The sequence below is a fragment of the Lampetra planeri genome, unplaced genomic scaffold (genome assembly GCF_965212315.1).
Source record: "Lampetra planeri unplaced genomic scaffold, kcLamPlan1.2.h2 scaffold_189, whole genome shotgun sequence".
Lineage (NCBI taxonomy): Eukaryota > Metazoa > Chordata > Hyperoartia > Petromyzontiformes > Petromyzontidae > Lampetra > Lampetra planeri.
The window spans coordinates 1-17752 of NW_027614638.1; the positions used below are offsets into that span (position 1 = coordinate 1).

General features: G+C 50.8%; 1 long non-coding RNA gene across 1 annotated transcript in view; it reads left to right on the forward strand.

Annotated features, from left to right (window-relative positions):
• Nucleotides 1–6836: 6836 nt before the first annotated feature.
• LOC144740081 (uncharacterized) overlaps nucleotides 6837–17752 on the forward strand; it is a 29246-nt gene continuing 18330 nt past the window's right edge. Inside the window, exons 1-2 of the long non-coding RNA XR_013589559.1 lie at nucleotides 6837–6947; nucleotides 17408–17527. This is a non-coding gene — a long non-coding RNA (uncharacterized LOC144740081). The remainder of the gene's footprint in view (nucleotides 6948–17407; nucleotides 17528–17752) is intronic.

Below are 17752 nucleotides of genomic sequence, written 5' to 3' on the forward strand. Positions count from 1 at the left end.
GCGAGGCCCCCCAACACGAGGGGTGCGGGTACTCCGGGATTACGGGGCCTTCGAGTGACGGGGTTCTCTCTCGCCGGGGCCGCTTTCCACGGTTTTAAGCGGCGGACGTTGACCACCGTCTCTCGATCCCTCTCCCCGCCATAAATTAGTACCGTCCAGGGGGAGATCTGTCGCACCACGGTCCAGGGTCCCCGCCAGTAGGTCGTCAGTTTCCCCACCTGCCCGGCCCCGACGCGAGGGGTGTGTAGCCACACCTTAGCGCCTGTCAGGAATAAGGGGGGTTCCATGCGGGGTCGGGTGCCCTGTTCCTGCCGCCGATGCGCGGCTTCCCCTTGCGGGTATGCTCGACCTCGGGCTTCTCGCAGGGTCTCCAACAGGTGTTCCACGGGGCGGCTTCCTTCCTCCGGCTGGGGGGAAGGGACGCCGAATAGCAGATCTGCGGGTAAACGAGACTCACGGCCGAACATCATTAAAAACGGGGTTTGTCCCGTCGACGTGTGTACGGTGGTGGCGTAGGCGAAAAGGGCGTAGGGGAGGTGTTCGTCCCAATCCCGTTGATTTGCGGCCGCCATACGTTTGAGTTTCCCCGCTAGGGTCTGATTCATGCGCTCCACCATACCGTTCGCTTGGGGGTGGTACGCTGTGGTTCGGTCCTTCTGGATTCCGAACTCTCGGCACAGTGCCTGGAACAACTCGGCCTCGAACTCGCTACCCTGGTCGGTGAGGACTCGTTCTGGGATCCCGTGCTTAAGTACGTAGTGTTCCACGAATGCCCGGGCCACCACCAAGGCCGTTTTATCAGGGATGGCCACTGCCACGGGGTAGCGGGTGAAATACTCTACTGCGACTAGGATATATCGGTTGCCTCGATGGGATCGCGGGAATGGCCCCTGTAGGTCAATCCCGACCAGCTGATTCGTGCGGCTGACGCGGAACGGCCTTAGGGGTACCTGGTATCGTGCCGGTTTCGGCCCGCACTGCTGACAGGCGCGGCAGCCCTGTACCCAGGCCGCCACGTCTTGTGCCAATTTGGGCCAGAGATACTGGCGACGCAGGGTCTCTCGAGTGCGTCGTTCCCCATCGTGGCCCCCGAGTGGGTGGTCATGCACCAGCCGAAGCAGCTGGGGTCGCACCTGGGCAGGAACACAGATGCACCCCGGCTGGCCGGCCTCGGTTAACTCCCGTACCACTCCGTTCTGCACACACAACCGGGCATACAAACCGCTCCAGGGTCCTGGCAGGGCGCTCTTTTCCTCCCGCAGTGCCGCCTCCACTGCCGCCAGATCGGGATCTCGCTGCTGGGTCTGTCTCAGCTGCTCGTCGTTCAGGCCCGGGAAGGCGCAGCCGACGTCCTCCTGGATCCGTCCGATCGGGTCCCGAGCCGCGGGTCCCGCGCTTGCCGGGCGGTCGACGGGATCCTCGGTGCCACCTGTGAGGGCCTCTGTGGCGCACACTGCACTCTCTCTCGCTGGGGGGGGGTCAGTGGCCGCGGCCGCTCGGGGGTCCGTTGCCTGCCGGCAGCGTCCCCCCGTGAAACACGGGCAGGCCTCCTCCGCCCTTGTCTCAGCGTCCACCGTGGGTCGCCTCGACAAGGCGTCCGCGTTTGCATGCGTCCGGCCAGCCCGATACTCGATTTGCAGGTTGTACTCCTGCAACTGCGCCAACCACCGGGCCATCTGCCCCCGCGGCTCCTTGAATGTGAGAAGGAACTGCAGAGCATAATGGTCAGTGCGTACGCGACATTTCCTGCCGTACAAATACGGCCGGAACTGCTTACATGCGAAAATCACGGCGTACAACTCTTGGCGGGTCACGCAATAGTTCAGCTCGGCCCCACTCAAGGTCCGGCTGGCGTACGCGATGACTCGTTCCGTCCCATCCTGTACCTGTGACAACACCGCGCCCAGCCCGCTGCTGCAGGCGTCGGTGTCCAAAATAAAATCGGTGGTAAAATCGGGGAAAGCGAGGGTGGGGGCGTGGGTGAGGTGGTCTTTGAGAGTGGTGAAGGCCGTCTGGCAGGCCCCCGTCCACTGGTAGGGGTGCTTAGGGGAGGTGAGTTGGGTGAGGGGGCGTGCAATCTCGCTGAATCCCTTTACAAATCGACGATAATAGGTGGCGAGCCCCAAAAATGATCTGATCTCCGTCAGATTCCTTGGCCGTGGCCACTCCACTACGGCGCGTACCTTCTCCGGATCAGTGTGCACGCCTGCCTCGCTGACGCGATGCCCGAGGTACCCCACCTCGCGTTGTGCGATGTAACACTTACGTGGCTTGAGCTTGAGATGAGCCGCTCGCAATCGCTGGAACACCTCTCGTAGCCTGGACCAATGCTCAGACAAAGATCTACTGAACACTATCACATCGTCCAAGTAAATCAGGCACTGTTCCCATTGCAAGCCCCGCATCACCAACTCCATCAGCCGCTGGAACGTCGCAGGCGCATTGGTGAGTCCGAACGGGAGTACTCGAAACTCGAATAGTCCCATCGGGGTGGTGAATGCGGTTTTCGGCCGATCCTCCTCCGCCATCTCCACCTGCCAGTACCCGGACGCGAGATCGAGGGTGGAAAAATATCGCGCTCCGGCGAGGCTGTCGAAGGTGTCATCGATGCGGGGTATGGGGAAGGCATCGCCGAGCGTGACTGCATTTAGTTTACGGTAATCGACGCAGAACCGGGTTGACCCATCCTTTTTCGTAACTAGTACCACTGGGGCTGACCAGGGGCTCGCCGAGGGCTGAATTATGTTATCGCGAAGCATGTCCCCAACTGCCTCTTTGATTTGGGCGCGTTCGGGTGCGCCCACTCGGTACGAAGGGAGTTTGATGGGTCGGGCTGCACCGGTGTCAATTTGGTGCTTAACAAGATCGGTCCGACCCACGTCCGAGTCGTGCTCACTGAATACGTCGGCATACTCCCGCAGTAACTCGCGCAGCCGATCGGCCTCTCCCTTAGGTAAATCCGCCCATGGTACATGTAACGCGTCGAGCAGGGGAATGACCTCGGCTCGGGGAGTCGGGCCGACTCGCCAGGCCAGGTCCTGGTCACCCTCAGGACGACCGGGGTCTTCAGCCCAGAGTGCGAACACCGAGTCGTTAGAGTGGCGTGCGTGCAGGGGGTGTACAGTGGCTATCGGGGTGCGCCGCCGCAGTATCGCTGGGGTACTGTGGGGGTTAAACATCCGCATAAACAATCGGCCCCCATCTGCGTTTACCAACGTGGCGGATCCCACAACCCCATACCGTTTTGCCAACTCCGGGTGAGGAGTTAGCATTACCTCCCCTGATGGTCGGAGCGCGGGGTCGGTGGGGAATGTTGCCACCGGCACCAGCATTTCGGTGAGCGGGCCGATGGTGACTGCCGTCGCCAGGATAGCGGCCACAGGTGCGAAGCGGAGGCGCGTCGGTTCTCGTCCCAAGAACGGTATCCGCTCGCCGTTGCTCTCCATGGTGGCGCATCGCTGGCGGGGTTGCACGTTGAGTCCCAGCCGTTCTAAGAGGTCGGTACCTGCGATACACTCGTGACACAACGCACTCGACACGTAGAACTCCTGGGTGCACACCTGACTGCCTATGCGGACCTCTAGGGTGGCTCTCCCCAGCAGCCCCATTCCGGCTCCGCTCGCCGTGTGCAGCGCGCGGTCCGGTGCCTGCAGGTGACGCACGTCGACCCCGATCGCGCTGCAGTGCGCTGCGCTCACGAGCGAGGCCACCGCCCCCGTGTCCAGCAGAATTCGGGTACGCACTCCGTTTACCTCCCCTTCCACCAGCGACGTGGCCCCCGTGATCCCCGCCACCAGCTCCCGCAGCCAGTCGTCAGGAGTCACCGTTTCCGTTGGCATTGTTGCTGGAACCTCTGTGGAGATCACTCGCTCGCCATTATTCTCACAGCTTGTTTGTGTCGGGGCTACGTCGATTTGACCCCCCGGTGGTCCCCTCTCTAGGGGGGCCTTAGTGTTTGACCTTAGCTCTTGTCTAGCTCGGGCGACCTGCGGACAGTCCCTCCTGAGATGCCCTCGCCGATCGCACACATAACACGCCCGGGGAGGGGTGGCGGTTCCGTAGCGGGTCCCCTGTCCGCTCCCTCTCCCTCCCCCAGTACGCAGTTGCCCCACATCGGACTCTAATTGGGACACCCTCCCGGCTAGTCCCCCTACTGTCGAGCGTAGTTCACCCATCTCAGACTGGAGGGTCTTCATATTTTTATTTGCTTCCTCGCGTACCTGGGTTACCCTCTCACCTACGTGGGTTACCTTACCGTCCATTCGGTCTACCCGGCCAGCAATATCTCCAATGCCGGTCTGTAACCCGGCTACCCACCCCGGGGTAGTCTCGCTGGGTCTCTGGGGCTCCCTTGCCCGTCCCCTTACTGCAATGGCGAGCTCTTCCTCCTCGTCGGAGAGTAGGCTCGCTACGGCGCACTCTCGTCCCCTCCCTCGAGGCTGCGCGCGCTCACCCGAGAGTTTCTCGCATTTACGCGCGCGCTCGACGAGGGTGCTAAAGGAGAGGCGTGCACCGTCTACATTTGGCTGCCACCACGGGGTGCGTGCCAAATATCGCTGGATTTTACCGGCGGCGAGGCCCTCAATTATTTTTGCCTCGTACTCTGGGTACGCGAGCTGGGTCAACATGCGCACATCCTCGGCGTAATCTCGTAGATCTTCGCCGGGTTGGCGGCGGCGTGCCTCTAAGGCCGCCTGCGCATCCTCCTCGTCATAGGCGCCGAAGCGCCGTTCGAGTTCGCACATTAATTTTTCCCACTGAGTTTGTACGCTTGCGGGCAAAGCTTCCACAAAGTCAGCTGCCCGTCCATCTAAATGTAGCTCTAACTGCTGCAACGCCTCCTCATCTGACCACCCATTAACCTTTTTCGCCCCCCTGATGCTGCGGGCAAACGATTTCCATGTTGGAATTCCTTTGCCCGTAAATGTGCATTTGATTTTAATCTGGGTTGGGGGGCCTCTTTCCCTTGGGGGTGCGGGGGATCGTCCCGTTTCTGACACCAATATGTGGGGGTCGCTAGCCCCCGAGATCCCTCCCTCGGTACCCCTAACGGCCGGGTTAACCTCATTACTCGCCCCCTCGCTGCTAGGCGAACCGCTGCTGCGTTCTTCACCCATGGGGTGAGAGCCGTCGCTCCAGGATTCTCCTCCCCCGCGGGTCCGCGTAGTAGGCATGTTTAATTACGTACGCGCACACCCACACACAGCTCCGCGCGGCACTCACTCAACCCTGACCACTCACGCTAGGATCGCGCACCTGTATTATACACGTCGTGAACGTGCGCGCACACACGCCTACAGCTCCACACGCGATACCCACTCTTGCGCCGCTCTGCGCCGCGCTCGCCGCTCACGTTATGATCGCGCACCTGGAGTACGCTGATTACGCACGCCGCGAGCTTACGCATACACAGTACCACACGCGTTCACACTTATAACACGAGATCACACGAGGCCACGATCAGCTATTAATGATTTATTATCCGCTACCTGGAACTAGATGTTAAATCAGTGAGTCGACGAGGCTGGCCTACGCTGGTACCTCTATACCTATTCCCGATTTATCTGCTATGATTCTAATTCACCTTCTTACTCACTGTTAAGGGTCCACGGCGGTCCGCTGATCCTTGTGCTAACAGCGTACCTCGGTGCGTCGCACGGACGTCCGGGTCGCTGGCTGGAGCTGTGTCTCGTCGCCTTGCGCTGGAGTAAGAGCTATTTCCCCTTTTTGCCCCACTATTTATCCTCTCTACATCAAAGGGAGGCTGCGCTGAACAATGGGCTCGTGCACCTCGAGCCCGCGCACGGCGGTTCCGGCGCTTTTGATATGCTAATCAGTGAGCGGCGTTGGCGGCGTACATCCTAATTACTCCCTTACCCTTCCTAACAATGGGGCCTGTGCGCTCAAGCATAATGTTCCCAACCCTCCATGACTATGCGCAAGAGTCCATGCGGTCCCGCTATTCATGCTGTCCCCTCCCTCCTCCGCCTGTCTCGTCGACCCGTGGGGGTGTGTGTGGGGGGAAAATGCGCCTCCACCGCGGTGGCCGAATGCCCCATGCCGCGACCCCACCATATTAAGGCTGGTCGCAGCGCCGCGGCGCCACGTAGCACGGGGGAGGTCGTCCAATTCCCTGATCGCCGGAAACCGTGAAAGTTTAATCCCGATAAGGGCTTCTCGGATAAAAACCGGTCGGCCAGGTGACCTCCCCACGAGCTCTATGGGGGGGGGGGGGAATGCGTGCGGGTGTGTCCGTGCGAGGTGAGGTGAGGGGGACACGGGGTCGGCTCCGTCGCTTGGTGGTGGCGAGGTCTTAGATGGGGCGCCTGCTGAACGGCTTCGTGGCGGCGGCATGACACCTGTTCTTCATTTGAGGACAGCTGCTTGCGTTGTGGCCGAAACGTCGTGAGAATTATTATGTTTTATTTTTATTATTTCCATTCTACGTGACTTTACCGAAAGAACCAAGAAGATGAGTACATGTAGCCGTAAGATGCACCTAGCCTGGCACAAGCGCTGTGGTGACGTCACCACCACTGAGTGGCGAACGGCAGCTCTCTTGGAAATCAATTGTCGTCGGCTTCGAATCGATTCAAGTGTTGTTAATCGATGTCTCCCCACTCGCGTCATCACGCCGAGATGGCGTGCAAGCGGTTGTTTTCCGCCTCCGGGACAAAAAATGAAGTGATCTTGTCATACGCTCAAATGTTTTTAAAGGACGTTCTCAGAGTTTGAAAATATTCAGTTGAGTCAAATCGAATTACAATTTACGTTAACTCCAAAGTCGCATTCAATGTTACAAAAGTAGTGCGCACAACCTGCTGGGGTGGGGGTGTGGCAAGGCGCTGTGTGAGGCGCCGCTCGCCCATTGATCGGGACTCGATGCGTGACGTCGCCGCGCGGTTGGTTGCCGGAGAGACGCGGGGCGAGTGGAGACAGCGGTGCAGGTAACAGTCAACTAAAACTATTCAAAACTATATTCAGTATGTTTTATATTTTACCAGCTAAGGCTCCACACAATTATAGCTCTTTTTCAGAATCGACCTGACTACCACATTATACCTCAACGGAAGTGGCGTATCATCGCGTGTAAATTTATAGCAGCCAAACGCGCGTTGATTCTTAATGTGGAGGGGAAAACCCGGAAAAAAATCCACGCGAACACGGGGAGAGAGAGAGACACGCAAACTCAAAATATACAGCCGAAGTCGGGGTTGGGATAGAACCGACGACCTCATGTATACCAAGCGACGTAGCTACCATCTCGCCAGCGCGTCCACACGCGGTGCGACACGAGAACACCACGGGCAGTGAGCGTCCCGCATCAGTCAGAGCCAGAATTGTGTGTGCGTGGGGAGGAGTAGCGTCGTGGTTAGCGGTCCTGGGCCTCTCCTAGGTCGACTCGGTTTCAATGTAAGAACCTGGTACGGTGTGTAGAAACATCGCCACTGGGAGACAAACGCGGTCGCGCGTGGTGTTGGCCGCCCCCTCGTGTGGCCTTCGTGGGTGCTGCTCGCTACCAGCACTTGCCCCGACAGTCTGTTAAGGCGACATGGAGGATCTTTTTTGCGTGCTACCAGATGTTGATTGGCGAATGGACGCTCTGTTCGAATCGGGTCAACCTCGACACCTGTAAATACGCGACACACAAATGAGCACTCGTCGACAGTGGAAATTGCTACTAACCATTTAGAAAGTTTCAGCTGTGGTTTCTTCCAAATCGGACTGCTGATGGAGACACTGAATGTCAAAACCGGTCCAGAGTTTGCTTGCGTTGAACCCATGCTGTCTGAGATGCGCTCCCAAAAGGCCGATATACATAGTTGTTTTGTACGTAGAGGGACATATATATGTGGAGGAGGCGTGTAATGTCTTTTGTTACAGCAGAAATCCAATAATTCGCGATGTGGTAATCTACAAATCCCTGTAATTCGGGGATTTGTGATTCGCGATTTGCTTCCGTAATCCAGCAATGTCGTCTTTTGGGTTTGTATCAGTATAGACTAGCTGTGCTCACGCGATCTGTTAGGAAGTATTTAGCATGTATTTACTTGGATATCAAGTATCATAAATACAACACCGGTACAGTATAACATAACGGTGGTCACTCTTTGGTTCTTTCGGTAAAGTCACGTATAAAGATAAAATAATAAATTAAATAATAACATACAGGTATAAATGAGAACCTCATTTGCCAGTAAAAATATGATAATTGGTTTTTTACCCTTCTATCTGGCAACAAAACTGACACCTTTTTATCAACTTCAAGGACAGTGCACATTATCAGAGTTATGTCTTTTGTTTGTATTATGACTGCAGGTATTGCGGTCTATGCAAACATGACTCCTTGTAAAAAGGTGTCAGTTTTGTTGCCAGATAGAAGGGTAAAAAACCAATTATCAGGTATAAATGAAATAGCAACAAAAATCTAATCAGAAAACTATAGACAGACATATAAGCAGACAGATATAACCAAGATACATAGAGAGAGAGTAACACATAGGCACAGAGAGGAAAGTAATTGTTGGAGGCAGTACAGAAAGTAGGCTTCCATCCTCTGTGAATGCTTCTCAGGCTCATGCTCTGCACCCTGCCTCGTCAGAATCTACGTTCACTTAGCTGCCCTAGGTAAACTCGGCCAAAAATGTATACTTTATACAGTCGGGTGTGTCAACATTAGAAAGACATTGTTTTGCAACAGCAACCCAATAAACATTCTGCCAGCCTTCAGGGTTGCTCGCCTAGAATACCCCCCCCACCAGCCAGAAGGCTATATGGCTTAAAGGTGGATCTTATTATCCCTTTTATGATTTAGCATTATCCCTGCTGGGTCCACCATCGGAGATCCATCGCTCTCATTTACAGGCACGCCGAGCCGGGCTGGCCGGTCGGCATGGTGCGGTGAAGTCGCTTCGTGAACCAGCCACGTGCGGGAGAATATGGCGAAGGCACGAACACTTATTGACCCGTAGTGGGATGTTTTTGTTTGTTTTATACCGGGTCACTGGGGTTGTCTGCCGCTTTTATCACAAAGAGCCACGGGGTCTTCTTTAATGTCCACGTGGGTAGACGCGAGATCGGTTGAAACGTCTCGCGTGAAGGATGGCTCCGCTGACTCTGCGCACACACGGGTTGTTCGAGTCCAGGCCAGGGGGGAGAGACACCAACCGACTACCGATGATGTCATGGCACAGGGCGATGGGCGATCGTGCGCGTGGTGGGCGCGTGTCCACTGTTGGCTGTGGTGGTGGACGCGGTAGCGTGCGACTTGGCGATTGTTTCAACGATCTGGGCGGCGTCTGTGTAGAAGTATGGCGGATTTTGCACTGCGCGACAAATCCGTTGACCTGATTCCCGCTCACGGCCAACATTGGTGGCAAATATTTCCACCGGTGCTGAACTCCCCCGCCCCCCCCATATATACTCAAAGTGAAATGAGTTCCTGGTGTGGTGTGTAATATCACTAGATAAATGTGTCCAAAACACCCCATTTTATGCCGTGTTGGCGTTCATAGGTGTTCAATAACAGCACTTGCCCCTGCGGTCTGTTGAGGCTATGCAGGGATCTTTTGTCTTTGTTACATTCTGCCCGACTGAAATGCCCATATACCGTAGCAGTCATTGGAATCAACATGAATGTCAGAATATTATAGCTTAATGAAACCGGTTGTGTGATTTTTTTTATATTCTAGGAATACCTGTTTTAAATACAACAGGATGTTTCACAGATAAAGTTACGTTAGTAATGATGATGTTGATGGTAGTGATAGCATTGTGAGTGATGATTGTATTTATTTTGGTAGGGGTAATGATGTTGATGATGGTGGTTGTTGTTTGGGGTAGTTATGATGGTGTTGGTAATGGTGACAATCGTTCATGATTTACATGATTATGATAGTCACAATAATGATTATGACGTTCATGATCACGATGATAATGGCGGTGATGACTATGATGATGTTGATTGTTGGAGGAGGTTATGAGGATGCCGACAATGGGGGAGATGATAATGATGTCATTGTAATGACAACAATAGTCATGCTGTTGGTATTGGTATTGCATTGTTATGGTAATCATGATGATTTTCCCACGTGTACACGTGCAGCCCTTTGATCAATCCACAGCTGAATGAGTGCTTTCCCACACCATACAGATTATGGGGACTATTTGACGATCGTCTCTGTGGCAAGGCCTTAAATAGACAGAGGGGGCGGAGAGAGGGAGGGGTTAGAGAAACGTCGTATGCTAGTATTTAATTTATTATTTTATCTTTATACGTGACTTTACCGAAAGAACCTAAGAGTAATTCCTGTAGTCACGAAAGCTCCAAATTAAGATAACGGTGGTCCTCATGAAGCAGTCTGACGATGTCGCTGTTGCCCCTTGAGTGAGCTGCAGAACTCTCCATCACAAGGTGCACTTAGATTCAGTGGCTACTTTCCCCATTCGAACATGTGATGACACCCCGAGTCCTATAATATTTTAATACCACCGTCCGACGAGCAATGATTCCGGAAATTATTCGAAGAACCGTCCGACCAAGTCTAGGGCACGAGGAGTCAAATCTTGCCTTTGGAACACGGAGCCAGTCAATCGCAATCAGACTGGGTGCTGCTATACGGCAACAGACTGTGAAGCTTTGTGTTCAGCTGCTCATAACATTGGTCTTCCGATTGATTTTGACGCACAGACGCAATATTTTCTGACCGGGGTTGTGAATTGCGGGAAAATAAAAATGTATTCCAATTTTTTTGTTATGATACTGTACCGCGCACCAGCGGTGTACCGCCAATACGGTGTAATGCAAGGACATCTTCTAATATAGACCCACATGAAACATTTAACACGTAGGCTTTCGCGACCAATATAATTCATAATAGAGGTTTTTGGGAAACGTCGTACTCAGATTGTCAACGTTGTGGCTTGGCTCTCCAACAAACTGGTGTGATGTACTCGTGACGTATTGGCATGTTCTGTTTACGTGACAACCCTTACTACTTTGCTGTGTCGGGTGGTGGCGGGTTTAACGACACATTTCTGTATTTACGTGATCTAACCCAAAAAACCTCTATTATGCACATGGAAGATGTTGCACCATTTGGGTGTTAGAAAACGCGTAATAAAAAAATCAGTGATTTTATTTCATGTAATGAATGCAACTGTGCAGTTAATTCATCCCATAATCCATAGCATACGTCAGCGTAAACATGTTTTCACGGGGATTGTTTAACGACTCTCCACGGTGTACCGCAGGTTATAGGACCCACGATTTGATCCCCCACAGGAACGCGGATTATTGGATTATTATTGGACTTACATTTTTCACAATGACGATACAGTATTAATTATTTTATTTAGTATACTATATAATATTGTATATGTGTACAGCTAATTATCATACTCCACATGTACATTACTACTAATATAGCACTATATAGCACTTTATAAGTGGCTCTACATGTGGAGAATGTTATGCATGCCAGACAAAATTATTTGTAGCATCGTTGTGCAGAATATAAGTACAGTAATAATAAATAAGCAATGTTTCCTTCAAATATCTGTCCCTCTACGTAATTTTATTTTTTATATTAACCAAGTGTACTGATGTACCAATGAGCTCAAACAACAATAATTAGCACGTTAAATGCTTGTGGACATGACAATTCACCTTTTTGGAGAGTCTTATGACATAATCTTGGCTAGTTTGTTATGTAGTCTAACCAAAATAACTATTGTAAATAACCACCCAGGAATGTCTGTCCTTAACGCTCGTGACCTCACACCACATCGACCAGCCCGCCTCATTAATATTCATGAGCAGGTGACGTCCTCCAAATGGACCCCCCACCCCTCCTCACTGGCGGAGCTAGTGGGGGGTGGGGTGGCACGTGCCCCCCCAATGATCCGATCTAAATCCCTAATTTCGATCGGATCATTGGGGTTTATTAGTAATAAATCGGCATTTTGCGACCCCCACTGCCACTGTATAGCATACTATTATGTGCCAGGGACTCTATGAGATGATATGACAATAGTCTGAGTCCATAATTGGCAATAAGTAACGTCAAAGCAGTTATAAGTGACTCACAGAATTGTGCGCAGTTGCGTATACAGTACACGACATCCCTGAAGGCATATCTTAAGTGAGCGCGATGCCGATCACACACAGTTCGAATTCGACCCTCGATTGATGGCTGCACACATCGCCGCACACGCGTCAAATAAAAAGCAAGGGACAAGTCCTTACTTACTAACAACTATCATTTTTCATTGCTGGAGGAGTTGCCACCCCTACCTGAAAATCCTGGCTCCGCCATTTCCCCTCATTAATAATCCAAAACGGGTAACTTCACTCAATATGGAGTACTCCCCCTGCCCCTTACTAATAACACTGTAAGAAAAATTGTCCCTGGGTCGTAAGTATTATTTTCTAATTGCGTATGCCTCAAAAGTACAGAAAATGGCTATTCCCCCCAAAAACTTCGCTTTTGTGACCAGGACAGTGATATTTTTAAATGTACCTATTTTCATTGAGCATTCCAGATAGATTCAGTGCGGAGTAAACTTGGAGTAACTTCGAGAACATTCTAGAACTTTCCAGTAATATAAATACTAGTATAAATACAGGGGCCTTAAGCCCACCAGTTCAGTTTGGTTCCAGCTGCCGAAGTGGATATATATCTGCATTTTTCTGAGATGGCATTAAGCGGCTGCAAGCATCCGGCAGACGCATTTTGCTATGTCTGCGGCCAATTTATCAATACAAGAGCGAAAAAGTACCTGTTGAAGCATCTGCTAAGATGTGTGAGGCCCACAAGGCATATTTACGATATTTCGGCATGCCTGTCGGGGATCAAGACAAACCCTGGGCACCTCATTTCACCTGCCAGCAATGCAAAAAAACTATGGAATGTAAGATGGACAATTGTTGCTCGGAATTTTATATTATAAAATATAAAAAATTGTAAAACTTTTTTATTTTAAAATGTTTTACAATTTTCAATGCAAGTCAGAGAGCGAGGAAGATGTAGATCCAGATGACATTTTCAGAGGTGGAGCCGAGGAGAGAAACCAAAAAGACCTCAACGACTTGATCAGAGATCTTGGTCTCACCAAGTCCAATGCTGAGCTTTTGATGTCTCGGCTCAAGCAGTGAAACTGGTTGAATGCAAGTGTGCAAGTCGCAGATCAGAGGAAGCGTCACCAACCTTTTTGCAGCTTCTTCACCCGTCAAGATGGGCTCTGCTTCTGCCACAATGTGACCAGTCTGTTCGAGGCAATCGGAATCGCCTGTAACCAGAATGAGTGGCGCCTCTTCATTGACAGCTCATCCAGGAGCCTCAAAGCCGTGCTGCTCCGTAATGGTAATAAGTACCCGTCTCTTCCCCTGGCTCGCTCGGTGCACCTCAAAGAGGATTACAACAGCATCAAGACCTTGCTGGATGTCTTGAAGTATGATGAGTATGGCAGGGAGGTCATCGTAAACTTAAAAATGGTGGCATTCCTGAAAGGTCTCCAAGGCGGTTTTACCAAGTTTCCCTGCTATTTTTGCCTTTGGGACAACAGGGACACCAAGGCGCACTACCACAGGTGGGACTGACCACAGCGGACCGAGTTCTCTGTGGGGAGGAACAACGTCAAGTGGGAGCCACTGGTGGACCCCCGGAAGGTGCTGATGCCACCACGGCACATCAAAGTGGGCCTTATGGAACAATTTGTCAGAGCTGTAGATAAGGAGTCGGCAGCCTTCAAGTACCTTCAAGACTACAGTGGAACCTCGGTATACGTCGTTAATTCGTTCCAGAAGGTAGGACTTATACCGAAAATGACGTATACCAAACGATTTTTTCCCATAAGAAATAAAGGGAAAGGAAATAATCCGTTCCAGAGGAAAATAAATGATATTTTATATGGCATATTATACATTAATGGGTTGTATAAAATAATTTAGACACTAATTACGAAAATGCTTACAGAAGCCACGTGACCGCGCTGCTGGCAGCTGCGCTGGCCACGTGGCGTGTCTCAACCCCGCAAGTAGCACGCGCCTCGACCTGGGGCCCTCCATGGGGGCAGCCCTCCACGTCCCCCGCCCCTCTCCTCTACGTCCCCCGCCCCTCTCCACCACGCTACCCTGCCCCTTTTCCCCACATCCCCCGCCCCTCTCCCCCACTCCACGCCACCCCGCCCCTCCCCCCCCACGTCCCCCGCCTCCCCCCGCTACCCCACCACTCTCGCTTTGTTTCAGTCGTGAACGGGGCATACGCGGGTACTGTACGCGGTGACTCATCCCGACCCACACAAGTTTTAGCAAAGGCGTCGTATCCCAAGCAAGACGTCGTATCCCAAGATATATTTTTTATACGTATACGACGTATACCAAATTCGACGTATTCCAAAGCGGTTGTATACCGAGGTTCCACTGTACTTCCCGAAGCTGTCTGAGGCAAAGGTGAAAGCTGGTGTTTTCGTCGAATCACAGATAAAGAAGATCCTGGAGTGCAATGAATTCCCCAAGAAGCTCACAAGTAAGGAGAAAGCGGCTTGGAACAGCTTTGTCGCAGTCGTTCGGGGCTTCCTGGGAAATCACAAGGCCGAAAACTATGTGGAGCTGGTTGAGACTGGTGAAGAACGATGGCACAATGGGCTGTAGGATGTCCCTCAAAGTCCATTTCCTTTATGCTCATCTTGATAAATTCAAGGAGAATATGGCAGCGCACTCGGAGGAAATGGGCGAGCGCTTCCACCAGGATATACTGGACTTTGAACGCCGCTACCAAGGACAGTATAATGAGAACATGATGGGAGGCTAACATTTGGGGGCTGATTCATGAAAGTAATTTACAGTATAATTGTAAATCTTCAAAAACTACTCACTTCTAAATCTTTTGTAATAATTTTTGTATTACTTTAGTATAAATACATGTTAATTTCGATTCATATGTTTTTTTTCTGACTTTATGTGAACGAAAAGACACAAATTCGCCCGTTTTCTCATTGAAAATAGGTACATTTCTAAATATCACTGTCCTGGTCACAAAACCAAAGTTTGTGGGGAATAATAGCCATTTTCTATACTTTTTAGGCAGAAGCAATTAAAAAATAACACTTACTACCCAGGAACAAAAATTGTGTTACACATAGTGTAGTCATGCGTAAGTGATGTCACTCCACATCGAACAGCCCCCCTCATTAATAATCATGAGCAGATGACATCACTCCACATGGAGCACGCACCCCCATAATTAATAATCATGAGCAGGTGACGTCACTCCACATCGAACAGCCCCCCTAATTAATAATCATAAGGTGACGTCCTCCAAATGGACACCTCCCCCCATTCATAATAATTAGCGGCTGACGTCACTCCACATGGGGGGCCGAGGTGCCTCCTCCCCCCTCCTCAGCGTTAACTTACAAACCTCACTACAAAGGCAAAACCCTCAAGTCAAGCAATCTCCGTAATGCTATTGAGACATCAAAGTAAAAAGGACGTCATGATGAACAAGGGATTATAACCTTAAAATGAAATAGGTCTGTGTCACTGCGCCCTTACAGATTGCACACGCATTGATGCAATGAATATCACGTCGCGGTCTGCTTTTCACTTGCAAGTTTCAGATTAACTGCAATACACCCGTCCTTGGACGGGCTAAAGGCTAGTTGTAAATAATTGAGCAGTTTTACATACAGTGAGGGAAAAAAGTATTTGATCCCCTGCTGATTTTGTACGTTTGCCCACTGACAAAGAAATGATCAGTCTATAATTTTTATGGTAGGTTTATTTGAACAGTGAGAGACAGAATAACAACAACAAAATCCAGAAAAAACGCATGTCAAAAATGTTATAAATTGATTTGCATTTCAATGAGGGAAATAAGTATTTGACCCCTCTGAAAAACATGACTTAGTACTTGGTGGCAAAACCCTTGTTGGCAATCACAGTGGTCAGACGTTTCTTGTAGTTGACCACCAGGTTTGCACACATCTCAAGAGGGATTTTGTCCCACTCCTCTTTGCAGATCTTCTCCAAGTCATTAAGGTTTCGAGGCTGACGTTTGGCAACTCGAACCTTCAGCTCCCTCCACAGATTTTCTATTGGATTAAGGTCTGGAGACTGACTAGGCCACTCCAGGACCTGAATGTGCTTCTTCTTGAGCCACTCCTTTGTTACCTTGGCCGTGTGTTTTGGGTCATTGTCATGCTGGAATACCCATCCACGACCCATTTTCAATGCCCTGGCTGAGGGAAGGAGGTTCTCACCCAAGATTTGACGGTACATGGCCCCGTCCATCGTCCCTTTGATGCGGTGAAGTTGTCCTGTCCCCTTAGCAGAAAAACACCCCCAAAGCATAATGTTTCCACCTCCATGTTTGACGGTGGGGATGGTGTTCTTGGGGTCATAGGCAGCATTCCTCCTCCTCCAAACACGGGAGTTGAGTTGATGCCAAAGAGCTCCATTTTGGTCTCATCTGACCACAACACTTTCACCCAGTTGTCCTCTGAATCATTGACAAACTTCAGACGGGCATGTATGTGTGCTTTCTTGAGCAGAGGGATCTTGCGGGCGCTGCAGGATTTCAGTCCTTTACGGCGTACTGTGTTGCCAACTGTTTTCTTGGTGTCTATGGTCCCAGTTGCCTTGAGATCATTGACAAGATTCTCCCGTGTATTTCTGGGCGGATTCCTCACCGTTCTCATGATCATTGCAACTCCACGAGGTGAGATCTTGCATGGAGCCCCAGGCCGAGGGAGATTGACAGTTCTTTTGTGTTTCTTACATTTGCGAATAATCGCACCAACTGTTGTCACCTTCTCACCAAGCTGCTTGGCGATGGACTTGTAGCCCATTCCAGCCTTGTGTAGGTCTACAATCTTGTCCCTGACATTCTTGGAGAGCTCTTTGGTCTTGGCCATGGTGGAGAGTTTGGAATCTGATTGATTGATTGGTTCTGTGAACAGGTGTCTTTTATACAGGTAACAAGCTCAGATTAGGAGCACTCCCTTTAAGAGTGTGCTCCTAATCTCAGCTTGTTACCTGTATAAAAGACACCTGGGATCCAGAAATCTTTCTGATTGAGAGGGGGTCAAATACTTATTTCCCTCATTGAAATGCAAATCAATTTATAACATTTTTGACATGCGTTTTTTCTGGATTTTGTTGTTGTTATTCTGTCTCTCACTGTTCAAATAAACCTACCATTAAAATTATAGACTGATCATTTCTTTGTCAGTGGGCAAACATACAAAATCAGCAGGGGATCAAATACTTTGTTCCCTCACTGTATATAAATTGCATTGGCATATGTGGTCATTGACACGGTAAAACTAGTCAAGATGGTGTGGTGATGTTGCAGTGTCAAGAAAAGTGCTTCATGGTGTCTTAAACTCTCTTCTCATTTGACAGCAATTGGAGAGTACAGCCATGTCTTTAGCTGCATGCAGTGAGGCATGGGGCGTCTGCGAGAATGCCGGCAATTCACGGAGCAAGACCAGAGGTCGAGCCATGCTGCCCACGTCTAGAGAGGTATTTGTATGCTTGAATAATAATAGTGAAAATTATTGTACAGGCAGACCTCGCTTAGCGCTCAAAATGTGTATGCTGGAGAAGTGGCCACTAATCAAATCGGCGCATAAAGGAGTTCATTAGACAATTGTATATATGGGGATGCATTCCCAACAGCTTTAATTCTTACATGTGTAATGCGAGCGTAGGCTGGGGCTTCGCCGCCCCAGCCCCTAAGCCATCAAG